This window comes from Lissotriton vulgaris, chromosome 11 (assembly GCF_964263255.1).
Source record: "Lissotriton vulgaris chromosome 11, aLisVul1.2, whole genome shotgun sequence".
NCBI classification, from domain to species: domain Eukaryota; kingdom Metazoa; phylum Chordata; class Amphibia; order Caudata; family Salamandridae; genus Lissotriton; species Lissotriton vulgaris.
The window spans coordinates 909,635,981-909,644,639 of record NC_141699.1 but is presented as its reverse complement, the minus strand read 5'-3'; positions in this window follow the sequence as shown (position 1 = coordinate 909,644,639).

Genomic DNA, 8,659 nt, shown 5'->3' with positions numbered 1-8,659 from the left:
TTTATAGTGACTCTTGGTATATTGTTTTTCCTGGATAAAGCCTACCCCGTTCATGTGTTTGCACCCACACCTACTGCCGTTCCTGAACACAACATGATTACTGTGGATTATGGTGAACGAATACTGAGAAAGGGCTATAAAGAAAATGTTTTTATTAAGACTTTGCACCATGCACATGCCACCACTAATTTGACTGACTGCTGGTTCTGTGGGCTCCTTCCTTCTGCTGCCTACAAGAAAGATAGATTCCTAGCACTTCCTTTGACTCCTGTGAATAGTTGCGTGGGGTGGTATACTCTCATAGGTCTTGTTAAATATTTTCAGCAGCCATATTTTCTGACTCCTAGACTGCAGAATAGGGGGTCGACAATGACAATGCGAGTGCGACCTCTGCCTCCATCTTCCCTTGGACGAATATATACTGACGGGCGTTTTGACCAGACATTTATAGAGACGTGCGAGAAAAAGTTGGGCCGGTTTTTGATACCAAATGATACTGACAAAGTTAGGGATAGCTTCCTGCAGTTGAATTCTTCCCTGTCTTACAGACACCCCCCAAAGGGAAATGACAGTGTCAAGTCTCTGATACCCCTGGCTGTGGTGGGTCCCTCGCCATCTTTCTGCATAGAGGGAAGGGGTCCCATTAAGGTTGGCAATAGTTCCTGTAACGTGACGGCATTGATACGTTTGCCTCTCAGCCCCTCTTTGGTTACCCCCCCCAGCATCTATTTCGTGTGTGGAGATAATGGATACTTATGGTTGCCTGAGGGTTGGGGTGGGGTGTGTTACTTGGCCTATATGATTCCTCCCGTATATGTGGCCCCTTCTGACTATCACAGAACACATCGTAGATTTCCCGGTCCGCAAGAGCAGCGTAAAAGGAGGGAGCTCCAGGTAGATGACGTTGACCAGACAGACACCTCGTACCAGCAATGGACTGATTTTTCTAAGGGCCTGCTACCTTTCTGGGGTCCGATATTTAACAGTAGAGCCATTCGGCGACTGTCCAGGGTAATGGAAAAGGTAGTCCTTACTGAAGCTGACATTACGACTAACATATCCGTTGAGATTCAGGCTATGAGATTATTCACGATTCAAAATAGGAGGGTGCTTGACGTCATCCTGGCAGATAGGGGCGGGGCCTGTCGCGTCATCGGGATGTCTTGTTGTGTGTATATTCCTGACTCAGCTCCGACTGTTAACTTGGCAGTACAGAAAGTCCATAGATTAGCGACTGAACTCCATCAGGATAATGGGACATGGTCCTTGCAGGGGTGGCTCTGGGGTGCTTTCTCCTCCTGGGGTTGGAAAATATTGATGGGTTTGGTGGGCGTGGTGAGCGTCATACTGACATGTTGCCTTTGTGTATATTGCCTCCCTCCATGTTGCTCCATGTGTGCTACGAATTTGCGTCCACAAAAGAAGGTGTCGGGTCAATATGCCACTTCAATGATTACTGAAATTCCTGCTGATGCAAGTTGGTTGATGTTTATTTCAGATGATGTTTTTGAATAAAAAGAAAAGTTGCTCTGCCCCTAGACTGGATGTCGGCGCTACCTTTTGGCAAATAAATGTGGCCGCAGTTAGCCAATGATGCTAAAAGGAGGGTCTGATAGAATTCACTTTTTCGATGCCCCAACCACCTGCTTTGACATATGTAAGTTAGCATCATATGGCTAACTAATGGAATACGTATACATGCTCATGTTGAATTGTTTTCGTTTGCTATCTCATTATCCATATATATATGTGTGACGATATTAGTTCCTTAGCTTAGCTTGTGTGCCACCATTTTGTGTATCTCTCTGTGCTTGCGAGCCTCACTCGCTCATCTACCCCTCCCGTAGGAATAGAGAATTTCACTAAGACAGCAGTTTTCGTTTCTCGGCTTACTGTGGCCGAAACTAACAAGTTTCTTTATCAGTAATGTTCTCATGCCTCCGAGACGCTGAAGCCTGGCTCCACGGCCTTGAGTAAAGATAGCGATGTATCCTCTGCAGGTGCAGATGCCTGCTGCATGATGGCATTGTTCACTGGTCTGGGTTTCAGTAATTTTCCAGAAGGGGCGTACCCTAATGAATTGTGCTGCATTATAATGTATTGCTGTGATGCAGAGAGTCAGTCCTCTCGTTCGCACTCTTAGGAGTGAGGTCGGACAGGGCCCTCTCATATGAGTGTTGTTTGGCCTAATAAAGACTTTTGTTTATTCTTCTCCACTGTCCGGCTGACTTCCTATATAGTTACTACAGGTGAGTGCGGTAAGTCACTCGGGTGGATTTGAGCCACGCTTATCACGGGGATGTTTGGGTGGAGGGGTGTTGGGTTTTTGTATTGTTGGTTGTAAAAATCACAAAATGAGACCGCATTTAAATATGTATGATACTACTGAAAGATATAAGTTGAGCCTGGAATACTGGCTAGTGATGGTTTTTACTTATTTTGCATGATATTGCCAGATGCCATTGATTATATGCTTCATTATATTTGCTATTGAATTGATTGCAGCCGGCCCTCTCAATGGGTTGTAGGCACGCTGCTGTGTAACTGTATCATTTGCAATAAAGGTCTTCCAAAAAAAAAAATGAGTTGTGTGTCTTTAGGCACCACTACCAGGCACAATTTAACTGCACTTGCCTTCTTGATACCACTTGCCCTTACTTGCCGCCACAAGCAGTTACCACTGAAAAGCTGTAATCATCTCTAGTAAACAGTAGTATGAATCCGTAGCAGGAACAATTAAAAAATTGAAGGAGCATCAGCTTCTTTACAGAATTTTACCATGTATATCTTCTTCAGATGATGTAGAAATGTGTTAGCCAGAAGAGTCTGAGGTTCTAACAAGCTGGGTTTTTAAATGTTGAAACTGCTTGGCACTCCTTAGCACACCATATCACTGTTTGCACCTACTTGTCGCTATTTGTCGCCACATGCAGTCAGCAGTGCTGTGCCATAATATAGAGAGAGCAGGAATAGTATTAAATGTGTGCTGCATTATTTGGCATTCTTAATCACTGTCTGTCACTACTTGCCATTATTTGTCTCCCCATGTAGTCAACAATACTACAGCGAGAGCAGGAATAGTACACAACTGTGTAAAAAATTAGCCAGACACATTGAAGAGCTTGAAAAAATGGGTATTGAGCCACATTAATAAAGCATGTGGAACGCTTGCAGCCACCATTTTAAGTAGAAGCAGCTGAAGCTACTTAGCTATCAAAGTTCTCCCAGGATCCTCACATAAAAATTTCTCCTTAGCGGACTCTCTACAGTAGGGCAAACACACCATCAAAGGCAAATGATTTATTTGATTCATTCATGTAGTCATTTTCTTATGCAATCATCATTTGCATATGCAGCCAACACATGTTTCGCACACACCAGGCTTCTTCAGGGCTTATATGAGCATAGAATCCTTATTTTGTAATGTTTCCTTATGTATTGTAATTCTCCACCATTTCTATCAGTGTATGATCTTCACGTAACATCCACTGTTTAAATCTGTAATACTCTTCATCTGATCGTTCCCTTAATATGCAGTAAAAATCTTGGAGGAGAAGTGTGGCTCACTGGTTAGAGCGGCAGACCCTGATGTAGAGATCTGACACAGGACCAGGGTTCAATTCCCGTCGCGGCAGGGTCTTGGGCTCAATGTCCGCGGACCTGATAAATCTCGCCACGGTGCCTACTCGAATCATGGGTCCCACTCTGCAACTCTGGGCAATAGCTTGCTTAATCTCCACACCGGCCCTAATCGCTAAGGATGCCTGGCTTCACCTTGGGGTGCCCAGGAGTGGGAGCCTCACAGGAACTGGCCATGATGGGTTCCTCAGCGGTACAGCGCGGGGACACACTGGCTAGTGTAACCAGGCGCTTTATAAGCTCAGTTACTTACTTACATATGAGGACATCATCTATATTAATTCCTTGTACATAATTCTTTTCTTTTCATTGGTGTTTTTGCTCAGATGTAACACAAATTATTTGGTAAGAAAGTGTCTCTCAAATGATGCTCTGCTTGTCTGCTTGACTTAAGGGAAGTAAAACTGAACTTGCATCACAGAGTGTGAGGTGGAAATATGGGTCTCTGAAGAAAGACGGGCGCCATTTTAACAATTGCTACTTACCCAGCCATCTTCGATGGGCTAGCCACGCCCCCATGAAAATGTGAAAACCCACTTGCAGAAGAATTGGCAAACTACAGGTAGCAATCATAGTTTTCCCTAAAATTAACAGTAGTTTTCAAGAGAAAAATCTTTGCAGCTTCGCACACTATTACTGAAAACCAACAGATTACCTTTAAACAGATTCTTAGGACCAAATGTACGAAGACATTTAGCTTTTTTTTAATGGACTGAATCACTGTTTCAGGTCGTTTAAAAATGCTAAATGGGCTTTTCATATGTACAAAGCCTTTTAAGCTGTCGTAAATTGTGATTTCTACCCAGTAGAAATCGCATTTTGCGACTCCAAAATAGGAAATCTCAAATAGGGATTACCTTGTTGCGATTTCAATGCACATGTACAAAGTATTTCCTAAATGTGAATTGGGCATTTAGGAAATGCAATTACCATTGACTCCAATTCGATGGTAACCATGTGCAATTTAAAAAAAAAGCACCCAAAGATGCTTTTTTGAAGTGCGAATGGAGTGTACACATGCCCCTAGGGCATAGGTGTGCTCTACATGTGCCTCACTATTTTTGGTGTTCATCACGAGGGACTTTATGGCCATAGCCATCCATGTTTTAGCATTTCTAAAATAGGAAATCCCTCTTTTTGAAATGCTAAACCGGACCATTGCAACACATGGCATTGGATTTCCTATTTGCGATTCCCTAATAGAGATTGCTACTCTGTTAGAATCACTATTACGAAATCAGATATTTCAAACATATTATTTTGCATTTCCTCAATAGCCATTTCTAAGGAGTCACTGTTTAGGAAATGCAAAAGTGCATTTTCGTACATCTGGCCCTAAATGCCACCCACAAGCGGAGAAGTAAAATCTAAGACACAGGCAATGAAATAATGGTCACTGCCTGGAGGGTGAAATATAACAAACATTTTCCAATTTTGTTGCTGGGAAATTGATCTTAGCAGCTATACTCTGAAAAGACGACTATTTAAAAAGAGAATGGTATTTAAACTTTCTTATACTACCCGCATGGATCATGCAGTATTCTTTAGGGACAGCTATATCTAGGACATGGATAAAATAATCATTTAATTAAATCACTGCTAAAAATAAAACCTCTAAATTACACTGTGCAATAAGATCAGCAATTGTGGCAGTGTGCTGGACAAATCGATGAGAGTTACAAAATATAATTTGCTGCATCAGCTCAAATCTGTTCCCTCTTACTTTGGGTTTGGGAAGTCATAAATGTAAAGTTACTTAACTATGAAACTTTTGTAAGTAAGATTCTTTTTGACAGTGGTGGCAGCATTTGGTCATATGAAAAGAATAATAGAGGTCGACTTGGGTGACTCACACTTATAATATACAGGAGCCTACGTGCCCATCACATGGCCCTTCCTCCCACAGTTCTGGATCCAGACATGGTGGGTAGATCCAACGGGGAAGTGATGTCAGGGTTAAGCAAGGAACTCAAGGATCTTGTGGCGAAAGGGACTGAAAGTGAGGCTCAAGCAGGTCCGGGTGGGGGTTCAAGTTGTTTATTTTAAGGTCTCAATCAATTTCTTAAACTATTTTACTGATACTTGGAGCAATGAATCATGTGATGAGGTCATGTGACTCTTGCTCGCTAAATCCAGCATCTCAAGATAGCAAACCAGGCCTATTTCAGACACTGCCGTTGGATAACAGCGCTAATACCGTCCTCCCCTCCCCCATTGGTTTTTAACCCCTTCGAGGCTAATGACGAGCTGGGCTCGTCATGGCGCTTACCTGCCGTGCGCGGATGACAAGGCCAGCTCGTCATAAAATAATGTAAAACAATAAAACCCAGCGCAGGACGGGAAAACGCCTAGCAGCCATGGGGTTAAAGGTTGTTAGTGCCACATCAGGATATCAGAAGCATTCTATCAAGTGATGGACCACATCTCATCAAATCCTAGCCCTCAGGTTTGTCCCTGAGTGCCATAAACTCACTTTCGAGTCAATCAAAATAATTAAACCACAAACATCCCTAGAAAAGTACATACTAACCCTGCTCACTGTTGGTGTTCAACGTTGAAGGTCCTGTTCATGGCCTTGCAAACCACACTTCTCCTTCAGTCTATGTGGCGGTCCCAAATCTATTTGGTTTCTGCCAATCGCCTTACAATTCTGCACCTATATTGTAAAACTTATCACAGCTCTGATAGAATCCTACACAGTTTGGATCCCTTCCACCCAATGGAGCCTACCGCAGTACTCCTACATTCCTACGCTGTTCAGATCCCTTTCAACCTATACGATGAAGCTTAAGGCAGGTCTCTTAGATTCCTACACAGTTCGGATCCCTCCCACCCTACACTATGAAGCCTACAGCAGGTCTGCTAGATTCCTACAAAGTTCGGAAGCATTCCACCTTACACTATGAAGCCTACTGAAGGTCTGCTAGATTCCTACACAGTTCAGATGCCTTCCACCCTATGCTATGAAGCCTATCCTAGGCCCCTTAGATTTCTACATTGCTCGTATCCCTTTAACCATACACTATGAAGCCTAAGGGAGGTCTCCTAGATTCCTAAACAGTTCAGATTCCTTACACCCTCCACTATGAAGCATATCCTAGGCCTCGTAGATTCCTACACCATTCAGATCCCTTCCACCCTATGCTATGAAGCCTATCCTAGGTTTCCTAGATTCCTACACAGTTCAGATGGCTTCCACCCTACACTATGAGGCCTATCCTAGGTTTCCTAGATTCCTACATCATTCAGATCCCTTCCCACCTACACTATGAAGCCTATCCTAGGTCTCCTAAATTCCTACACTGTTTGTTTCCTTTCCATCCTACACTATGAAGCCTATCTTAGGTTTCCTAGATTCCTACACTGTTCGGATCCCTTCGACCCTAAACTATGAAGCCTAAGATAGGTTTGTAGATTCCTGCATGGTTTGGATCCCTTCCATCAAACTGCTACACTTTTCAGCCTATCGATAGAGACACATTTCAGTCCCCTACTGGAGCCCTGATAGACGGCATTCATGTAGTGATCAATGTTTCTCTCCTTCTAACACATTGTGACAGTGGGAAGGGAATATTGTGACAGTGGGAAGGGAAAATAGCCCCAGTGGTGGCACTACTATCTTCCTCATGCTTGTTTGTACACTTCATTCAAAACACAACAAAGACTTGGCATCATGAAGCAGCCTGTACAGAGACGCAATGCTGATATTGCTTCTTGGTTAGGACACAACTGCATTTATTGGGATCAAGATTCGAATGAGTGGGGTGTGTCCCTGTCCTGCCACGAGTTATGATGTAGGTATCAAGTATCAGTGGGCTACTTAGAGTGGTGGTCCGAAAGACCAGTTGGGAGCAGAGAGGTTGCTTACTCCTGGTGATGGCACCCACTTGTTTCATATATGTTATCTGCAATTGATATTCAAGATGATGCCCCCATACACACCACAACAGTACTTTAAATGAGCCGAACGTTAGGCGAAGTCTGGTACATGCATAAAACAGGAAAGCCCTTGCTTCTTGAATTTGTTTAGTGCAGTTATGTTCTTAATTGTCAATAAGGGACAGCAATTTTAATGTGATACAAAAAAAAGCCAACATTTGTTTTGTGCCACGGCCTATAACTATAAAGTGCTGGCAAATATCAAAGTGGAGAATTGTGGCTCACTGGTTAGAGGATGCAGACCTGGAAGCAGAGGTCAGCCCGAGACCAGGGTTCAATTCCCGGCTCGGCGGGGTCTTGAGTCCTAAAATGTCCATGGACTCGACAATTCTCGCTCCGGTGCTTACTCGATTCACGGGTTCACACTCTGCGACTCTGGGCAATAGCTTGCTTAATCTCCACAACGGCCTGGCTTTCACCTTGCGGATACCCTGCCGGGGTTATCTCACAGGGGAATACCAGGACGGGTTCCCTAAGCAAGCGCTTAGAAACCGCTCGGTGATTTGCGCTATATAAATTCCTGTATATTTACATTTACAAAGGTTCCAACAGACCTCTGCTAGACCCCCACTGCATTTACACCCCTGAGATCAGACCCTTACGCTCTACAACAGTTGTTTCCATGGCTTCCACTCACAAGAGGAATCTCTCTCTAAGCTCTTGGCATCACACACAGGAGTATATTTACTTAGATTTTGCAGCGTGTTTGTGCAACAAAAGTATCACAAAATCTTTTTTTCCCACTCTTTTGTTTGAGCGCGCAACTTGTTTTGCACTGAATATTCACTTGAAAGTCCCAAAGCAGCGCCTAGCATGCTCTTGATGATTAATTAGCATCCCATGGTTGGTGCATGAGCGTTCCTGAGCAACCAGCCACGGTTTTTGATGCGAAACCCTACCTACTAAGAAAAAGTAATCAAGGCTTTGCATCAACAAATGACAAATAGGCCTATCAAGGAGAACATTTTTTTGTGATAGAAGAGTACCTTTTCAGTACAAAACCTGTACTAGACTCACGCAGACTCCTTTGTAATATGGTGCAGAGGTGTGTGCATGGCACTCAACAGCCTGATTGTGTGCT